Genomic DNA, 23213 nt, shown 5'->3' with positions numbered 1-23213 from the left:
GTCTTCCCCTCCTCTCTCCATTTCTCTCTGTCCTATCCAACAACAAACAACATCAACAATGGTAATAATAATAACCACAACGAGGAGGCTACAACAACAGGGGCAACAAGGGGGGAGAAAAATGGCTTCCAGGAGTGGTGGATTCATCGTGCAGGGACCGAGCCCAGCAATAACCCTGGAGGAAAATAAAAATAAAAAAAATAATTAATAAGAAAAAATTCATAAATCCTTAGAGGACATTGGACTGAAAGGTCCACCATGTGACAGCCAGTTTATACACTCTTTAACACAGACATATTAAAGATGTAGTAAAATTAAAGTGATTTTACTGTATCTGATACCATAAACAAACAAAACAGTGGCATTATATAGGGCAAAATTATTTTCATATTTATGTGGATACATATACATACACATACACACACATACATACACATACACACACACACACACACACACATATATATATATATGTATATATATGTATATATATGGGGATGTGAGTAGGAATAAACATCTGTCTTTACCAAATGCTGACTTTTCTTCCAGGCACCTGCTGTGTTCCCATATAATCTCACCTAATTCTCATAATGTGTTATGAAATGTGTTTTATCATTCAATTTATTAGATGCAGGAAATTGAAACTCTGCATACCTAAATGATTTTGACTAACTTTGCTAGGAAATGACAGAAGTACTATTTAAGTCTTCTTTGGTATGACACTAGAGCAGCACAGATCTAAGAACTATAAAGAGGCTTTAAGGATGATTATATATATAAAATTTAAATTTCTAGTGGTTATGGTTTACAACAAGTAAGAACTTCTAGTAAACACAGCCATCACACACTTAGCCAACTGTCGTTTTCTCTTTGTTTCTGGATAGACCCAGTACTACGGATTTTATTTTCCTATGTCTCTTGGAATAGTGCCTTAGGAAAAGTCCAAGGTATCCCAGGCTTCTTTGAGTTCTGTACTTTCTCCAGGTTTATATTCAAGTCCAGCGCTTACACAATCTCAGCCAGAGCAACATACCCACAAAGACAGATTCCTTTTAGCATCTCAAAGTGTGAAGGCATTTTTCTGTCAGCATAGTGTATCTTAATTTGAGCCTTAGGATCAGAGAAAATTCCTATAAGAAATCAAGTGGTGTGTGTGTGTGTGTGTGTGTGTGTGTGTATCAGCACATACATATGTACACATACATATACTGAGCAATACTGATTTTCAAATACATTGTGGGGGGTGGGGTGGGTAGTGGCACATCTGATCAACTATGACCATGCTCAGTGATCCCAGTTCAAGTGTCAAATTTCCACGTGTTGGGGTACAGAAGCTTCAAGAACAAGGCTGCAGGTACTTCTCTTTCTTTCTCCCTTCCTGCTTCTTCTCCTTATCAATTTCTCTCTGACATATTAAATAAAAAGAAAAGGGAAAAAAGAGCAACTGGGAGCCGTAAATTACTTGTTCAAACACCAAGACCCAGCAATAATTCTGGTAGCAATAAAAAAAAATTAAAAAATCACTATGAATATTATAAATTAGTGGCATAAAATATGTAATTATTGTTAAGACATAGCTTCAAAGACAGGTATTTCTCACTTCAGTACCTTGAATATATTTCTAAAAATGCTTGTTTTACATAGTGAATAGTTATATACTGTTTTCCCTTCTTTCTATTTTATTTTACTTTTACTAGTAGCATTGTTTTTACCAGAACACTGCACAACTCTGGATTATGGTGGTTCTGGGACTAGACCTGAGGCTTTTCAGTCTTCAGCCTGAAAGTTATTTTCCATAACCAGGCCTATGAACATATACTCTGTGACTTCTTAAAATACAAGCACTGTTTCCTACATACTTGTAAATATAAAGAGCCACATACTGGGTTTTGCTAAAGTCCAGTCAATTCTCTTAGAAATATGTAGGCAAAAGTTAATTTTACCCCAATGACTTGAATTGGTTGCACAGAATAGGATATAGAGTAATCAATTACTTGTTCATTAATCTAGAAAGATAATTCTAAGGGTTGAAATAGTCATGTATCCTTAAAAAATGATCATAGACAGATGTAGTTTCAGATAAATAGTAAGAATATGTTTATTGTAATAAACCCAGAATGGTTCCACACTACTCACCATGCATAGGAAAGAGAAGGCCCTCACCTACAAGGGTTTTTATTTTTAAAATAGACACATTGATTATAAAAGCATGGAAATATACAAACAATAAATAGTAAATAGCAATTTTCTTTTCACCTTCTTGTTCTCTGCATATATGTTCTCAAATTCCAGGCCTTTTCTATATTAAATATACCTACAGATAGATAATAAAATTTGCAAACCCCTCTACTTTATTGCCCATCCAGCATGTTTTATGGGGCTAATTAGCTATAAATCATAGATCTGAATTCTTAATCAAGAAGATATTATCCCAAGAAAACAATACACCTTTAGTTTTTTGCATGTGCTACATATACCATTTTTCAAAATCTATTGATGATTCTGTATTTCTCTTTGTGTACTGATTTAATGTATGTATTATGTATTCTTTGGGATTCTAATGAAAGTATCATCCATAAAGAGAGAAAAAGCGGCACTTATATACCCCTATCTACTAAGCTCTATGATAAGTATATAAATAAAATTCTAAATATTTCATTCAATCATAATAGTAATTCTAAGGTATATATCTTTTTCCCATTTCACAGAAGAAAAAACTTGTGAATTAGAGATATTATCAAATTGTCTCAAAAGAGCATATGTAGCAAGTTCTTCAGTCAGGATAAAAACCATAGAACACTCTGATTTCCATACCCAAAATATTTTTTGATAAGAAAATTATCTTGAACTGGCAAAATAGATCACCCAGATAGAGTGCCCATTTGTTACCCACACAACACAGATTTGAGCCCAGATCCCAACAAAATGGAGAACACTCGATGTTGTATACTTTCCTCTGTTTATCTATCAAAAAAAATCAATCTGGATATGTGAAGTCCTGTGACAAAAACAACAGCAACAAAAACATGATCTTGAATTAATTCCTGAGTAAACTAAATGCTTAATCTGTATCACACCAATACTGAGTAAGAAACAAGTGATATTTTTTTTAAATATTAGAATGAATGTTCTATGTTATTTTAAATACAACCAGCAATAGTTTTATTATAAGATCCAGGAAATCTACAACGGTCTTGTTTCTATGCATATAATTGAGTTTAAGTACTTCGATCTTAAATTTACTGGTGTACAAATTAATCTTTTAAAGTTCTAAACTGGGAAAAGGCTGACAATTAAATCTGAAGTTTTCAGAAGTTAATCCAAATACATTGTTCTTTGAGTCTCTTCCATTTATGCAGTTGACAAAGAATGCATGAAGAGCTAATAGAACTAGTGGGTAGAAAAGAATACACAATAGTAGATAGTGTAAGTAGTAAAGTTATGACTGGAAGATGCCATTTTATTTCTTCAGCCCAGAGGTTACTTATTTCCCATCATTTTGTTGTCCTTATTGTTTTTGTTATTGATATAGCTGTTGTTGTTGTTGGATAGGGCATAGAGAGGAGGGCGAGACAGAAAGGGGGAGAGACAGACACCTGCAAATCTGCTTCACTGCCCATGAAGAGACCCCACTGCAGTTGGGGAGCTGGAGACTCGAACTGGGATCCTTAGGCCCATCCTTGTACTTTGCGCCATGTGCGCTTTAACCCACTGCACTATCACTGGCCACTTTCCATTATAGGTAATACAACAAAATTAATAGGGAGTCTGACACACAGTGGGTTAAGCACACATGGCACGAAGTGCAAGGACCTGTAAAAGATACTAGTTAGAATCCCCAGATCCCCACCTGCATGGGAGTCACTTCACAGATGGTGAAGCAGGTCTGCGGTGTCTATCTTTCTCTCCCCCTCTGTCTTCCCTTCCTCTCTCCATTTCTCTCTGTCCTATCTAACAAAGATGCCATCAATAATTACTACAACAACAATAAAAAGGACAACAAAAGGGAAATAAATAAATAAATGTCAGAATTAATAATATCCCCCATATCTTGCTCACCAAGAAAATGTCCCTGGGAGTCAAGACAAATGCAAAATACTGAAACAATCTACACTGAAGAGCAAACCTGCCCAGATTGAGAATTCACATCAACCTCTAAAATTAGAATACTTATATTAGAGAAGCTTGGAACTATAAACAAAAATCAGAATAAGTAAAAGGGATGCTTGCTTCACACAGTTGTTTCACATTCTGTTTTAAGTTGGCACAATACATTTCTATGCCTTCATTTTAAATGGTGCATTGTTAAACAATATTCTTTTGTAGGTTCTATTACCATTATCAAATGGAACATGTACTCTTGCCCTTTCATAAGTTTCAACAATATATAAATCATAGTATTTGGGGAACATTCATATCCGTGCATCCAAATGCTATGCTATTAGCCCCCTCCATGAATATATGATATCAATAGAACATTTTGTGAACATTTTTTTTCCTTATAAACATAAAGGGCTCCCTCCTAAAAATTGTGCTCATGTAGATGTATTCACTTAGTAGAAACTCCAACCACTAGCAAAAATGAAAGGGAAAAAATAACTGTACAAGAGATATAAAAAGTGAGAGCCAGGACAGGTGACAGATATAAATGACTTTGGAAAAACATTTTCTTCGTCTTTCCATTTCACAGCTGAGTGGTTTCAACATTTTTGTAGATCCTCTCAGACCCTGCCCCACCTACTGCAAATGGTTTACGTAATGTTGCCTACTCATTATGCTGGCACAATGAACATGACAAACCTGGTGTCAATATTTGCCCATGGAGAAACTGGAAACACCACAGCCTGAGAGAATGGATTGGAATCATGTAAGCACTTTCCTAAGGTAAACTAGAATTAAAACATCAAACAGTAAGACACTGAAACTCGAGATATTAAGTGTAGGAGCTGAATATGCCACTGTTGCTGAAAAGACAGTGGACAAGGGAAGGCTTGTTACTGTTATAGATTCTCTTTTAGGTGGGATGGAGGAAGGCGTGAAGGAGCCACCAATCAGCTACACTGGAGGTGATTGATGAGCTAGAAAAATCAGGCAGAGAAGCCCAGCCACTCTCCTGAATCCATTTGTTATTTCCAATCTCTCTCAGTCTCTGTCTCTGCCTCTCTCATTGTAGCTAATCAGCAGTGATAGATGAAGGTAGACAGATACTCCTTGCTTCAGGCACCAAACAGCATTTTCTTTCCTTTGACACCAGGTCTATCATCCATTTCTCAATGAGTACCTTATTCAAATAAGAGAAGAGCAGAACCTTTTCCTAAAAGTGTGATGTAGGTGTCCTAAAATATTCAGGATAAAAGAAGCATGGGAAGATGGGTCAAAGGGTCTCATCATTTTACCTATAAAGGGACAAAATGAAAACATTTCCAGCAGGAATATAATGAGTAACAAGTGTTATAAAGGAAGTTATCAGTAACAATGGAGCAATATTAGAGAGCTGGACATAGCATGGTTTGGCAAGAATATAGTCCTAAACCCTGCACCTACACTCAAATTGAAATACATTCATTCAAATTAGCATATTAAGGCAGCTCAGACAGCAGTGTGGCTGGTGTTTATGGGACCCTGTCATTTGTATTGTTGTACTGATAGCTTACTTGAGCAGACATGGACACTTTTTGATCATATCTCATTTTATTTGAGAAGTTATTATAAATTTTCAGACAGCTGTAAGATTAAGCCTATGGCTGAGTGTGTGTAAATATGTATTTAAATATATTAGAGTCAGAACATTCAGTGATTCAAATTGACTAGAATTCATCTTTAGACTGAGCCATATGTCTAATTCTCAGAACACTGGACTCAGTGGCAGCATCTTTATGTGGAACCAAAACAGCTTCAGAAGAAATAAACTGAGTGTTTTAGTATAGTAGTGCCAATGAAGAATATTTTTAATTGAGAGGTTGAAGATATGAGGATAGTGATGTTTGTGAAAACAATAACTGGGGAGAACAAAGATCACCACAATAAGAGTCACAAACAGCATGAAATATTCGTGGAATGTGTGGTGTACAAAATTCTTATTCTTAGTCAGATTTTTCTATATTAACTGAAAGCCCCTAAAAATTGTCTTTCAAAAAATCTTAAAAGGGGGGAGACCCTTATAGCTCAAATAAACTCTAAAGTATCTTTGCAATAGACTTCAGAGAGGGGAGTTGGGCGGTGGCACAGTGGGTCAAGTGCACGTGGAACAAAGTGCAAGGACTGGCGTAAGGATACTGGTTTGAGCCCCTGGCTCCCCACCTGCAGGGGAGTCACTTCACAGGTGGCGAAGCAGGTCTGCAGGTGTCTGTCTTTCTCTCCCTCTCTCTGTCTTCCCCTCCTCTCTCCATTTCTCTCTGTCCTATCCAACAATAATGACATCAATAACAACAATAATAACCACAACAATATTAAACAACAAGGGCAACAAAAGAGAAAATAAAAAAAAAGACTTTAGAGAACCAGGAATCATTATTGAAAGGACTCTTACTTAAATGCAGATGTTCTTCCATTTACATACAAGCTTGTTGGCCAGAGCATATTACAGAATTAAAAATGGCAGACATATCTGACTATCCTAATTGACATCATTTCACTAAGCTTATCTCATAAAAGGTGGGCCCATAAAGAGATGTTCCTACTGCAAAAGGAGTTCTTGCTATTATTATCAGATTATCTAGACCAGTCATGAAAGTACATCTGTTGCATAGGAAGTACACTAGGTTTGATCCTGGGTATCACACAGAAATGACACAGACAGAAACAAATAGAACATTATACGTGACACCATAGTAAACTGGCCCGCCTATTTTTCTCACATTAAAAAAAAAGTTAAATCAAAGAAAATATGCACCATACATTTTTACCTTGCATCAAATTTAAATATATACTTGTATAGTCCAGAAATTATGCATTCCTACACATAAATTATATCTTTGGAATGAAAGATTCCATTCATATTTACAGTGAATATAAATATGAATCCTTAAATTTCAGAGGACAAAAGATAGACATACATGTTAGGTATCTTTTCATGCCTAGAATCTCACTATTATGTATAGTCTATAAATCATTCCAAAGGTTTTCCTTACTAACTATACATCTATTCACTTAGACTGTCAATTTTACAGTACTACTCCTGCTTTAAAATTATACTTAAAAATACACTAGTCTTATTAGGACAGGAATACCGGAAAGAATCAATTCTGTGCCATAAGTTAGAAAAATGAATGGAGCCCTGTGGAAATTGAAATCATTGGCACCCAACTCTCCCTTCGCCTAGAGTCAACATCATCTTCTTCACCCATGAAATAGGGGATGCAAATATTACCTTAACTAAATATATGATTACAGAGTTGAAATAAGTAGACAATACTCCATTTGGTAGACTTATTAAAATTGTTTCAGCAGTCACATTTTCATCCAAATTATCTTGTAGCAATCAACTTTTTTTAAAAATATTTATTTTATTTATTTTTCCCTTTGTTGCCCTTGTTGTTTTATTGTTGTAGTTATTATTGTTGTTGTTGTTGTTGGATAGGACAGAGAGAAATGGAGAGAGGGAGGGGAAGACAGAGAGAGGGAGAGAAAGACAGACACCTGCAGACCTGTTTCATCGCCTATGAAGTGACTCCCCTGCAGGTGGGGAGCTGGGGTTCGAACCGGGATCCTTATGCCGGTCTTTGTGCTTTGCGCCACCTGCGCTTAGCCCGCTGTACTACAGCCCGACTCCCAGCAATCAACTTTTATAAGAGAAATGAAAAACCAAATAGGAAGCTAGCAATGTGATTATCAACTATATGCTAATCCTATAATCATGGGTGACTTGAAACACTCATATAAATTGACTCATTGGACTGAGAAATCTATTATTTTATTATTCAAGTCATAAGTGTATAAACAAATAATTTAAGATCTGGGATCTTAATTATAAATGATTTTCCAGTTCTTAATTCAGTGGATTATTGTTCAACCCTATATTTTGCTTCAATTATATAAAATTATATAAAATGCATGTTGAGATGTATTCCCATTAATGAGGGTTCAGGAACTGCAGCTATGCAGTGATTTTCTTGCTCAAAGTCACCCACTCTACTAAGAAAGCACATAACTTACCCATGCAGCACCAACCTATGGTGACACCATTTCCTCAGTTGTAGGGCCCTGAAGGCATAAATGTTTGGGTAACTATCGACATTTCACCCTTCATCAATGGTAAAATTTAACTCTGAGTTCCTACATAAAGGCTTATGTCTTCAGCCTTTTTCTTATTAATCCTATTATGCTTGTCTTTATGAGCTCTCTTAGTTTCTTTCACTCCCTCAGGGCTTTAGCTGCAAATGAGATTTCACATCTCAGTGTAAAATAACCCGAACATTTTTCTATAAAATTAAATAAAAGTTCTCCATCCTGGCATTACATGCCCAGAATCCAATTTCTGGAACCAATGTCTTTCCGAATGCCTCATTGTCTTCTTGCCATCTCACTTTTCTTAATGCTGAGGAGCATTTTTCTTATCATTCAAAGGATTTATTGGTGTTGGAAATAAAAGAAAGTATCCCATGGTTAAAGTGGAGTATTAAGTTGCAGAACCCTGGATTCTATACCCACTTATGGCGACTTCTCTGAAGATTGCACATGATTAGGATTCAAAACTAGTGCTCTTGCAGCTCTTACAGGTTCTAACAGCCTGTTCTCCTGTGCTATCATAGTGACTGTTTCTCTAAATCACCCCTCCATGCTTTCAGTGTGAACTATGAAAAAACTCTTTGGACTTTTTCCCTTGAATAAGGACTAATTTCTTAACAAAGAAGACATCTTGAAGAAAGACAAGTCCTGGGCATGCCATAAAAGGCTGGGATACTTGTTTTAAAAGTGATTTTTATTGTGTTGTTTTAGTATTTTGTCTTTCTTTTATCACTTTATTGAGAGTTAATGATTTAAAATACAGTTGTTGATACATAGGTAGTATTTTTTTTACAAAAATCTTTATTTATTAGATAGAGACAGTCAGAAATCTAGTGGGAAGGGGGAGAGAAAGAGAAAGAGAGACACCTGCAGCTCTGCTTCACAACTCGCAAAATCTTCCCCCCCAGGTGGGGACCTGGGCTTGAACCGGGGTCCTTGTGCACTGTAACATGCGCTCCCAACCAAGTGTACCACAACCCAGCCCCCCATAGATATGATTTCTTATGTCCCTGTGATAGGTGTTTTCAAAACATTCTCAATCCCTTGGGAGTCCTGCGGTAGCTCAGTGGGTTAAGCACACGTGGTACAAAGCGCAAGGACCAGCGTAAGGATCTCAGTTTGAGCCCCAGCTCCCCACCTGCAGGGGAGTCGCTTCACAAGCGGTGAAGCAGGTCTGCAGGTGTCTGTCTTTCTCCTCCTCTCTGTCTTCCCCTCCTCTCTCCATTTCTCTCTGTCTTATCCAACAACGACGACATCAATAACAACAACAATCACTACAACAATAAAATAACTAGGCCAATAAAAGGAAATAAATAAATATTTTTAAAAATCCTCAGTCTCAATATAGATCCTTTCTAGCCCTCATGGACATTATGAAAATAAGAAGCTTCACATCCTAGTGGTATTAGGTCCCAACATACATACCAAAGAACTGTCAGAAAATTCAGGAACATTTCAGGGCATTTTTTCTTCAGAGTTGCATATTTTTATTCACATTATGCTATATATTCCAATTTCTTGCATACTATGAGTTGGTATTTTCATTGTATTTTTTAATTTTTATAATTTTATTTATAAAATGGAAATATTGATAAAACCAGAGGATAAGAGGGGTACAGTTCCACACAATTCCCACTGCCAGAGCTCCATATCTCATCCCTTCCCCTTGATAGCTTCCCTATTCTTTATCCCTCTGGGAGTATGGACCCAGATCATTATGGGGTGCAAAAGTGGAAGGTCTGGCTTCTATAACTACTTCCGCACTGAACATGGGCATTGGCAGTTTGATCCATACTCCCAGTTTGTCTCTCTCTTTCAACAGTGGGGCAGGGGTCTGGGGAAGCAAGGGTCCAGGACACATTGGTGGGGTCGTCAGCCCAAGGAATCCTCCAGTACATGTGTACATGTAGTACATTCAGACATGATTAGGTAAATACAACTGCTCTGTTTTATTGTTGTTGTTTGTTTCATTGTTTTATTTATAAGCCCAATAGAGTTAAGTTCTTATAAATAGTAAAAATAAATAATGACAAAGGAATTAATTCAAGTATCTTGCATCATTTTCTAGATTTTGTTAAATTTAGATCGCAAGTAGCACCTTAGTAAAATGCACCTTTCTAAAGTTTTCTTATGTCTAAATTGGCAATGGATTGAAATAAATCATACACATTAAAAATAGCAAGTAAATGATAGTATGGTGAAGACTTCAATAAACTATCATCACAGATATTTTCTGAGCCAGAGAGATTTCAAATTTAATATTTCAGAAACATATTTAATAATATTTCATACATCTTAACTCAATAGTTTTAATAACTTAGAGAGGACAACCTACATGAAGAGATAAAAACAAATGTTTTCAGTAGATTCTATCAGGTAGAATGTATATAGGTGAATGGTAATGGGGTTTGGGGCTTCAGGAAGTAATCTGTCATATTTCCCACATTTAGCCTAGAGATGTTTATTTATATGTTTGAATAGAATTATATAAATTGCATCACAAGAAACTTGTGACTACTGGTAATTTTATGGGAAATTGTGGAAGAAAGTACTAGGTTTATTATAATATTCTTATATTTATTAAATATTTATTAAATATTAAGTTTATTAAATATTCTTATTATAACCCAGATACATTCTAGAACTGATAAATAACCACTGCATATTATTTTCATACTTCCCTAAATTTTTCCAATGGAATAAAATAACCCACTAATACTGGGATAGGTTTACTAGATTCCTTTTCCTGGGAAATAAATTCAAAATTTTATGGGAGTTTGGCTAGATAAAACATAATTATTTTTTTAATTTTTTAAATATTTATTTTATTTATTTATTCCCTTTTGTTGCCCTTTTTTATTGTTGTTGTTGTTGGATAGGACAGAGAGAAATGGAGAGAGGAGGGGAAGACAGAGAGGAGGAGAGAAAGATAGACACCTGCAGACCTGCTTCACCGCCTGTGAAGCGACTCCCCTGCAGGTGGGGAGCCGGGGTTCGAACCGGGATCCTTATGCCGGTCCTTGTGCTTTGCGCCACCTGCGCTTAACCCGCTGCTCTACAGCCCGACTCCCAAAACATATTTCTTATAAATAAGTCACCTTCTATAGAAACTAAACTCTGACTGAGAAAAGTAGCAGTACTCATTGGAGGAGTATTCTAATGATGATGAAATATGAAGAAGATTGAATGGATATAGAAATTATAAAAGAGAGAGATGGTTCAGACATAATACTTCAAATTATGGAAACATCTACTATTGATATGTGTGTATGTGTATAATTGAATATCTGTATCACCTGTATCTATACATGTTCTTTCTTTGAGTGGCTTTCTTTGAATAACTTTACAACTCTAGTCATACATTCAAAAATAAGCAGATAAACACCAATAAATCTTTCCCCAGTATGATGGTGGTTAAGGTTTAGGTTCTAAATTGAGTCATGGACCTGGAAAATTAGGTGCACTACTGCTGAATATTTTTATAGAAGTATGTCCTGCTATTGAAATGGAAATGAAAGGTGATTGGTTAAAACATCCTTGTGGTGTTCTTTCATACTTATTCCTGCTAATCCACAACTACCTTGAAAATAAGTCAGATCCAGTCTAACTAATTTTACATTTATGCATTAATAATGCATTATCAGCCATGTCTGATGTGACAAATTGCAATAACCATTAAACCATTTTCCCATCCAATATATCTGATTAATCATGACATACCATGTGACAAAGACAAACCTCTAAATTTTTCAAAGAAAGCTAAGTGAGTTGAAAAATAGACTAAATTCAATTTTTTAAATTGGCATTAATGAACCTGCTTCTACTTTCATGCATTACCTTGATAAGGAGAGCAGAATCAGTGTTACCTCTGTTCAAATCACTTTTGTGTCTTTCTAGCTACTGAGTGAAAGGCAATGCTGTCTCACAATCCTGTTTGTGCTAGACGCACTCTTCTCCATGAATACAGGGAAAAGATTGAGCCTAAAACAGAAAAAAAAAAAAAAAAAAACTCCAAAGAAAAAGAAAGAGTAGCCTATCCATAGTTTCACACTTAAAAGTATTTCCTGTGCTATCTCACTAGCTTAGGTAGATACAGAGGGCAAATTCTCAAACATCCAGAAATTGTCTGATACAGAGTCCACAGTTGTGAAAAGTAGTGTCCAGACATATACACTGTAGCAATGAGAGGGGGAAAAAAAAAATCTTCTACACATTGCCCTAAAGTAGTCCTTCCTTTATTTATTTATTTACCATTTATTACTCAGCTCTGGCTCAAGGTGGTCCTGGGATTTTGAAGCCTCAGACACGAGAGTGTCTTTGCATAACCACTCTGCTACCCTCTTTATTTATTTATTATTACACTGTAGGGTCACAGCACTAGAATATCATTCAGACCTCAACACAGATCACCTCTGATGCTCACATGCTTCCCCAGCTGACTCTGTCATTTTTCCCTTCACATATGTGTAGGCATGAAAAAAGTTCATTACTTAAAAAAGATGCAAGCTAATATTTGTTCAATATTTCTAAAAGAAACTAGTTACTTAAACAAAGGAAAATGATCATATTACACACAGTTGCTTAATCATGATTCTCTTTGCATGGTATACAAATACTAGTAGAATATAGTTTTCATGGAGTAACTTTTGGAAACCTTAAAACAGGAGACTAAGATGATAATAGAATGATCTCACTGATGAACAGAACTTAAGGAAAAGGAACAGAAAGGGGAAACACATAGTAAAACTGGGATTGGTATGGTATATTCCATCAAAGCAAAGAACTCTGGGGAAGGAGAACAGGGGGATGGGTTGTGTGTTGGGGGGGTGAAATTGTTATACATGATAAATGGAAAAAGTCCTAAGTTAGGGGCAATAATGTTTTTCAGACACCTATCCTGGCAATAACAGGAATTGTACCCATGTGACACCAACTCTACTGTAAACCATTAACCTCCCAATAATGAGAGAGAGAGAGAGAGAGAAAGGAAGAAAAGAGAAGAAAGAAAATGTCTATATATGCTCAATTTGGAGAATCTCCTGAACATCTCTGAGAATTAGGTTTTACAAAAGGCTAGGGAAATAGCTCAAGTTATTCAAGAAGAGAATTTGCCTGGGACCTCAGCATCTTTAAATTTAGTTCCCAGTACCACTTGATGTAACAGCTGATTAATGTTCCTCTCTCTTCTCTCAAAAATAAATAAATAAATAAAATAGTTTCATATTGATAATATAAAATGTTAATAGTCCTAAACATATTTATAAAGTTTAAAAAGTTCTATCACAAATAAAAGTTCAGAAATATTTCCCTTTATACTGTCATGAGAAATACACTGAAAGGTGACACCAAAGACCCCTGCCAGCTTGTGTTCACACTTTATTGTATTCCTTTTCAATTTTACAAAGGATATGTCATTTGCTTCAAGCCAATAAATATGGCAAAGGTGATGGGCTGTTATTACTATGTTTATGTTACTTTACAGAGGACCTCATTTCTCCATCAAGGTTATCACTAGGGCCCAGTGCCTGCACTATGAATCAATTGCTGTTCCTGGCAGCCATTAATCCTTTTCCTTCACCACTTCCCCTTCCCCCTCCCTTCCCTCCCCCCTTCCCCTCCGCCTCCTTTTTTCTATTTTACTTGACAGGACAGAGAGAAATTGAGAGGGAAGGGGAGATAAAGATAGAGGGAAAGATAAACACTTGCAGACCTGCTTTACTGCTTGTGAAGAGTTTAGCCTGCAGGTAGGCTTGAATTCGAGTATTTCTTGCACATGTGCATTTAACCAAGTGCACCACTTCCCAGCAGTAGATAATCATCTTATAATTTGTTGGGGTGACTGGTCAAGTTGAAATATTCCATAGAGGAGGGACTGGTGGCTCCTTTGGTAGTCTCTAGGACTCCAAGTCAGCCAGTAAATCAGCAAATAAAACTGGGGGCATAAATCTGTAAGGAAATGAACTCTTCCAAAAATTTAAATACATCTAAATTAGAACTCTTCCCCATTTGAGCCACCAAGAAATTAGATCCTATGTGCTAAGTTTATATATATATAGACTTCTTACATAGCAATAGATAACATAGTTACCATACACAGCATAAAGGACATGCTTCCTCACTGAAATAAATGTTACCTAAGTCATGATATTAAACAGAGTTAGAAAATTGTGAATTTTCTTAAGCATTAAGAAAGTAACCAAGACAGAAGAGTTAGACCCTATACATGACTTGGTATATCTATCACCACTCCTCATCACCTGTAAAACAACTCGATTTCCCAAAAGTTTAACTACTAGTTTGAGGCCAGTCATATGGGCAGCTAACTGTAGATTTAGAATTAGAACTCATGTGTCTGACTGAATATTTCCTAATCTCAAAAGTTAAGACTTTCAATTTTGACAAGACTGTGTTGACTTTTAGTTAACAGCATTTAAATCAAATATAGAGAAAATATTAATGTCCAGTAGATCTGAATGGCTCATTGGACTTACTGATTATTCAACTTTATCTGCAGATCAGATCCTGTCATTCCAATAGGGCACATTTTAAAAACAGGCCATTGATGTGGTACCTGTCAAATCCCAAATATGTAAGAAACAATAAAACCTGATAAATTCAGAGCAATCCAGGGTCTGTCAAAGACTATAAAAGCATTGAGATAAAAGTTAAACGGTTTAGTCACCACCCACTTGGGATCTCTCTCTGAAGGTGTCAGACCAGAGTCAGATAGTATCAGCAACCAGAATGGTTGAATCTATTCAGGTGGTGAGTATAGTAACAGTTGCTACAACCACATTACTTATATGTCAGGTATGGTGATATGACCATATGAATATTAGAATGAATTTGAAATGGTCCATTTTCCCATTTTTATAATGGTTGAGTAACTAAATTCTCCCTGTTGCAACTAAAAAGTTCAGACACCTATTTTCTTTCTTTATTTATTTATAAAAAGGAAACATTGACAAAACCATAGTATAAGAGGGGTACAACTTTGCACAATTCCCAGTTGGGATACCAGAACTCTGTATCCCATCCCCTCCCCTGATAGCTTTCCTATTCTTTAACTCTCTGGGAGTATGGACCCAAGATCATTGAGGGGTGGAGAAGGTTGAAGGTGTGGCTTCTGTAATTGCTTCTCCACTGAACATGGGCATTGACAGGTCGATCCATGCTCCCACTTGTCTCTCTCTTTCCCTAGTGGGGTGGGGCTCTAGGGAAGCAGGGCTCCAGGACACATTGGTGGGGTCGGTTGCCCAGGGGAGTCCAGTTGGCATCATGGTAGCATTTGGAACCTGGTGGCTGAAAAAGAGTTAACATATAGACCCAAACAAATTGTTGACTAATCATAGACCTTTAAAGGCTGGAATAATTCAGATGAAGAGTTTGGGGAGTCAACATATCCTATTTTAATTCTGTGTATTTGAAATTTGAAAAAAATAAACACCATTATTCTTATTAATTTTTATTTTCAGTTTTATAAAATTTTACACCATCATAAGATTACAGGGGTATAACTCGACACCATACCCATAACCAAAGTTCTATGCCCCTTTGTACCAGTGACAACCACTTTATTTCTCACACATTCTTGGAAGCAGTTAGGTCACATTTTCCCTTTTCAAGTTTATGTGCCTCAATTTTCTTTATTCCACATATGACCATAATTTCCTTCCTTACTTCATAAAGTATAGTTGCCTCCATTTGTCACCAAAGATATAGTATCATACTTTTAAATAGTATAGTATTAATCGACTAAGTGTATATCCTATAACTTCTTTCTCCAGTCATCCATGGATGTGTATTTATGTTGTTTCTTGGCCTTTGTGAAGAGTGCAACCCTTAAAATAGGAGGAGTCAGAAGCCAGGCAGTAGGGCAGTGGCTTAAGTGCAGGTGGGGCAAAGCACAAGGAAAGGTGAGAGGATCCTACTTTGAGCCCCCAGCTCCCCACCTGCAGGGGAGTCACTTCACAGGTGGTGAAGCAGGTCTGCAGGTGTTATTTTTCTCTCCCCCTCTCTGTCTTCCCTCCTCTCTCCATTTCTCTCTGTCCTATCCAACAACAACGATAGTTACTACAACAATAAAGAACAACAAGGGCAACAAAAGGGAATAGATAAATAATTTTTTTTTAAATCTCTATAAAAAATAGGAGGAGTGTATATTCTTTCAAATTATTTTTTTCATGCTATATGGGTATCTGCCCAGAAGTGCTATTGTTGATTCATGAGGTATTACCATTTTAATTTCTTCATGGACTTTCCATATTTTCCATAGGAGCTGTCCCAGATTACATTCCCAGCAACAATGATTCAGAGTTCCTTTACCTCAGCAATCTCATCCCTGCCAACATCCTTGCCAGTCATTCCTTTTTTTTGTTGATTTAGGTCATTTACATGAGTGTGAGGCAGAATCAAAATGTGATTTTAATTTGTATTTCTTTGATAAATGAAGTGAAGCATTTTTATTTGTCTATGTGTCATTTGTATCTCTTCTTTAGAAAACTGTCCTTTCATATCACTTGCCTATTTATTAATCATACTATCATTTATTATAATCATTGAGCTGTACAATTTCTTTACACATTGTCAATATCTATTTTGAAAATGTTAAGAATTGCTAGTCCAAAATTTAGCTGCTTCATATAAATCCTATTTCCTAAAAATAGATTTTCATATAAATAAAATCACATATATGAAAAACATTTAGCACAGTATTTATTGACTACATTCCCCTATGGAAAAAGAAGAAGTGGTAGTATATTTTCCTAACATTCTGGGTACCTTTGACTAAGAAGAGAAATGTAATCTCAACCATAAGATGGTATCTTTACATGTTTTAGGCTTCCGATATATAAAAATGAATTTGTTATTGGTATAAAACTTCAAATCCAATCTTGTTCCATATAAATGCTTGCATGGTGTCCATATAGACTGCTTTTTAAGTTAATAATGAAACCACCCTGCCTGTTTTTGTCCAAGCATGGTGAAGGGCAAATATCCATTCCATGATTTTAAGACAGCCAACCTTTTAGCAAATGAAGGGGAAAATTGAATATAAGTCAGAAAGGAAAAACAAATCCTTTGGTCCAGTAAATTTCTTTAATCAACAAAGTGGTTTCTCAAGACTTTCATTCAATGTCACAAAACTTGCTTATGTTTTTTGCCTTGGTATAAAAAGACATTGCTAATTCTTATGTCTGAATAATTCAGAATAGAACTTGAGAAGAAATTAAAAATAATAATATTGGCAAAAGAAGCTACCAAATAAGACAAAAAGTGTTTATAAATATTTAGTGTACTTTCATTTAACTTTAGATAAGACATAGAGTAGAAACACAAAAATACAAAAGGAAATGCATTTTCAGTAGATCAGTAAGTTATTAAGAACTGTGCTCATGGTTTTTCTCCAGCTTTCTCCCACAGTCCAAATATGTAATTTAAAAAAAAAAAAAGAAATCAGGGTAAAAGTACATGTAATTTACCCAGTAATGTTTCACAGCTTGCTGTGTTAGGAAAGTTAAGTAAATGAACAAAACTGTCAGTAAACTCAGCATGAAATGAAGATGGAGTTGAGATCACAGAGTGGGTATGTCACATTCAACTCATTTTAAGAAAAATACTGGAAATACGAAAACTTAAGACCGGGAAATAAATGGCTTCTATTCATACTTGTTTCTATACCATTTTATCTTCATACCTTCTCTAATATTTGCGTTAGGTTTTCTTTTGCATTACATCTGTACAGTACTCACACATCTGAATGAAGAATAACAAAACATATATGAATTGACTACTCAATTCTAAGCATGTAGATATCCTGAAATATTTTAGTACTCATAAATACCCAAATATTTTATGACCATTAAAGTTACATTATTAATTTTTAAACATCAGTAACAAACACATAACTACTTGCACATCTGCTTTTGAGTTTGTCTCTTTTTCTGCAATCTAATGGTCAAATTTCTATACAGAATTCACAACTACATTTTATTTTAATTATATAGGTTAAATTTTCTCTCCCCCATTACAATGATTATTTATTTTAGGAACTTTATTTTTTCTCTTATTTTTATGTTTTGTTTGTTTTTTGCTAATATGTTTCTAGATTTTGAATTCTGCCTTTGTTCATTGAGTATATTATATAGTTATTTCTCATCTGGAAAAAATTACTAGAAAGCATATATTTATTCCTAAAACTGTTGTTATAAGGCTTGGAAGGAAAAGTAAAACTGTATAGGGCATATATTTCCCTAATCCATACAGCTGAAGCCTTTTCTTTAGAAGGAAGTGAGGATGTACTGGGTATAGGCAGTGCAGGAGATAGTTGTGCCCATTCACTGAATTCTAAAATTAATATTTTGTTTTTCTTTAAGTGTGGCTTTTTCTTTAGAGTTGCCAAAGATAGATGGGAGTTTACATTGCCTATACAAAAGGTATCAGAGTATCATCTATTGCAACATTTTAATAAATTTTTTTGTAGACTAGGCAAACAGAATTGAATCTATATTCTCTAATTGATTTAAGTAACTAAACACAATTCATGTGCAAATGTCTATTTTATATGCAGTGTGATATTTGTAAGTTTAATTTTTTTAGAGTGTGTGCCATTTTTACATTAAACTTACTCAAATGTGTTCTCCAGACGCTGAAGCACAAATCACGAGTCTGTTCTGCTAACCCAGTGCTTCAGAAATACTCCTTGACTGTCAAATTTCTTTGCTAGCAGCACTAGTTACCATAGCTTCTCAAGCCATTCATTTTTTTTTCACATACCCTGCCTCCTGACAGAGAATTGTGCAATAGACATCCTTCTCTTTCCTGATCAACAACTGACTGAAAGTTTATATACAAAATGTCAAAAGAAGGGGCCCAGTAGTGGCACACCTAGATGATAACTGCACATATTGCAATGTGCAAGGACCCTGGTTCAAGCCCCCATCCCCACCTGTAGGGGGAAAGCTTCACAAGTGGTAAAGAAGAGATGCAGGTGTCTCTCTGACACTCTCCCTCTCTGTCTCCCCTTTCCTCTCAATTTCTGGCTGTGTCTGTCCAATAAATAAATAAAGATAATAAAAATAAAAAATGTCAAAAGTTTAATTCTTACTCAGGTACGCAGTGCATGTATAGTGAAAAGTCGAGTTTACTTGAATTAACGGAGGGTTAATTTACACATGTGAAATAAAATGGAGGTGTGAAACAGCATCTAGACATATTAAGGCGAAAACATATGTCTAAAATGTCTTGAGGACTGAGGAAAGACTTAACAAAATGTTACTTTTTAGTAGGATGAACATGCAACCATATGAATTTTCCATTTCACTTTGCAAGAGAACAAAATCATATGATAATAACTCAGTTGTATCTGCTATTTTATTTCTTCATAGAACCCAAAGGGTTTAATGGCTATTGCTTAATCTTCTCTAGAATGTTCTTTTCATGTTTTATCTAATCACTCCAACTGGAAAAAACAACTACAAAATTGATTTTATTCTAAATTTATTATGACACTAGAATTAAATAGCAAAAGCCTACAGCAATAAAAAGGTACAGTCATTTGTAATGGTTTTCAAGCATATGCAAAACCAGTTCTATATGCTGTGGTAACATTGGTAACATCTTCAATGAAAAATGTCCACATATATTCACATGCCCTCACAAAGATGGGTGAAGGTAGTATATATGCCGTGTACTAATATATATCACCAAGTATAAGGTAACAAAATATTAAACTACTCTTAATGCCTTTAAAAAGATACATTTGAAGACATAACTCAAAGATCTTCATCCAGGGAAATGGCACAGTAGAAATGTGTAAGACCTGCATATGTAAGGCTCTCTGAGTTTGATCCTTAATATTCTATATGCTGGAGAGGTACTCTGATTGCTCTTCATTTCTTTTATTTTCTCCTCCTCCATCTCTGCCTCCATCTCCTCTCCCTTCTCCCTCCTCCTCCTGCTCTTCCTCCTCCTCCTCCTTCCTCTTCTTCTTCTACTATTTCTTCCTCTTCAACTCCTCCTTCTCCCCCTCCTCCTCTTCCCTTCCCCCTCTTCCTTCTCCTTCTCCTTCTCCTTCTCCTTCTCCTTCTCCTTCTCCTTCTCCTTCTCCTTCTCCTTCTCCTTCTCCTTCTCCTTCTCCTTCTCCTTCTCCTTCTCCTTCTCCTTCTCCTTCTTCTTCTTCTTCTTCTTCTTCTTCTTCTTCTTCTCTTTCTCTCAGATGAAAAGTTGGATCCAGGACTTTGGAACAATAATCACCTTTTGATTGCACAATTAAGATATATATATAACTTAAGTATTGAATGAACATTAAGTTTTTCTGAATTTTCTTTTAGAATTTTAAATTTTCTATATAGGGAGCTGGGCAGTAGCACAGCAGGTTAAACACACAGGGCACAAAGCAAGGGCCAGCTTAAGGATCTTTGTTCAAGCCCCCAGCTCCCCACCTGCAGGAGGTCACTTCACAAGAGGTGAAGCAAGTCTGCAGGTGTCTATTTTCTCCCTGCCTTTCTGTCCTCCTCTCCTCTCTCAATTTCAACAACAACAGCTATGGCAACAATAACAACTACAATAAGAGCAATAACAACTACAACAAGTGCAACAAGGGCAACAAAATGTGAAAAATGGCATCCAGTAGCAGTGAATTCATAATGCAGGCACTGAGCCCCAGTGATAACCACAGAGGTAAAAAAATATATATAAAATTTTATATAAATGAAGTTAATGGCAAAATAGAACTGAATTGCTTTGACTCAACAAAGTGGGAAAAATAAGACTCTTCAGTGCAAAAGAAAATGCATCAGGGGCTAAGTGGTGGCACACTTAGTTGAGTGCACATGTTATATCATTGAGATATAGAAGGATATCAATATCGGCTCAAATTCTGAGATCAAGGCTAGGAAAATTCCAGGCTGCAATAATTTCAGGATCCATAGTAGGAAGAGGATGTTGTCCAAATTCCTTTCAGAGAATAGAACATTACCTACCATTCCAGACCTATGGGGATGCAGAGGTTACATAGCCTCCTGTGCTGAATATAGGCCCCAGATCAAACTAGTGGGGTTCACAGTTAACAATATTTATATAATTTTCTCAAATTTGCACATCTCTCCCCTGATCTAGCTTTCTAGCCCTTTTTCCAACTATGACACCATCTCCCCAGACAATAATATGGGTCTACCTGCATATCAGGTATCAGACTGAGGCAAAAGCTAATAAAGTCATTGGTCCACTGGAATATACCTAAAACAGACCTACCAGATTTTTCCAAAATGGAGACTCTATAATCTCCATCTGCAATATTTATGCCTTTAGGTTCATGATTACTTAACAATTTGTTCTGCATTATACCTTAACTCCTTTTCAGCCACCAGGTTCCATATGCTACCATGATGCCAACTGGACTACCTTGGGCACAGGACCCCAGCATGTGTTCAGAAGCCCCACTTGCCCCAGATTCCTGCCCCATTAGGGAAAGAGACAGACAGACAGTCTGGGAGTATGGATCAACCTGCTAACACCCATGTTCAGTAGATAAGCAATTACAGAAGCTGGACCTTCCACCATCTGCACCCCACAATGATCCTGGTTCTATACTCCCAGAAGGAAAAAGAGTAGGGAAGCTATCAAGGGAGGATATTGGATATGGAGCTCTGGAGGTGGACAATGTGTGGAAATGTACCCCTCCATTCTATAAATAAAAAATTAGTATATCAGTCTGCCAAGTTTATCAGACGTAATCATATATATAGTGCCTACTTAGAGTCAACCTGTTGCAGTAGTAACTCTATACAGTTGTATTTTATTTAACATTCTACATAATGTTACATCTACATTGTTCTATAATTAAATGATTTTCTTAAGCTTGATTTGTTTCTCTCCTCACTTTCACTATTTGTGTATTAATTCCTTTCCCTGTCACATAGCACAATGCATATGTATAGGAGGACAAGCCCTTATTTTTTTGGAGGTAATTGTCTTCCTGTAATGGTCAAATATGAATGTTAGAACTTAATATGAGTGGAACTGTTTTCCTTTTTATTTCTTGAAACAAAAGTATGGACACCAACAGCACTATTTTCTCCTGAATGGGCACTTGCAGTTCAACTGCTGTTTGTTTCCTTACCCAGCCCCCACTTCACTACCATAAACACACATTTTTAGCATTCTGTAATTTAACAGTGTACTTCCTGTACCTCACCAATCCTCCATACATTACTCATCTCTTCTATGTGCAAGTAATACACCTATTTTTCTATGCGCTTTCATTTAAAAGATATAATTCATTTTGTCAAATATAACACAAGATGGATAAGTGTAGTTTTGTGTTTTATGTAAACTTACATTGTACCAAAGTTTAGCTGCATGTCAGCATATGAAAATTAATTCTGGCTCCATGCCTTCCTAAATCACTCTGATTAAAGTAGATATGCAACAACCTAATATCTTAGATTTTTCTGTTTCCCTGGATACCATACAAGAACATGACTGGTCATTCATTTCTCTAATATACTTTCATATGCTTTCTTTCTATTCATTTCTCTAGCTTAGTCTCTCCTTCTCTCTGGAAAATGCAAGATTTTTAAATTACTTTGGGGAGAGAGAGCACAAATTGATCCATGAATTGGACATAGTGTATTGCACCAAAGTAAAGGATTTTGGAGAGGAAGAAGGAGGGAGGATAGGAAGAAATCTTTGGGAACCTATCACATAATGAAATTGTATGCATAAATATATAAATAATATATAAATAATAAAAATTGATGCACTGTAAAGCACTAACTCCATTAATGAAAAATTAGAAAGTTTCATCACTATTGCTTCTGTTCAATACACAGCATATATTCTATGCCATAGCTCTGTATCTATCATTGAAATCCTTACATGTAGCATGGTTGGACTTCACGTTACCTGTATTATTCAATTAACCATTCTATTAATTTTCTTTATCTGATATTCTGTTTCACTGAGAGATGATAGAACAATTTTTA

This window comes from Erinaceus europaeus, chromosome 9 (genome assembly GCF_950295315.1).
Source record: "Erinaceus europaeus chromosome 9, mEriEur2.1, whole genome shotgun sequence".
Taxonomy (NCBI): Eukaryota; Metazoa; Chordata; class Mammalia; order Eulipotyphla; family Erinaceidae; genus Erinaceus; species Erinaceus europaeus.
This window is presented reverse-complemented; position numbering follows the sequence as displayed.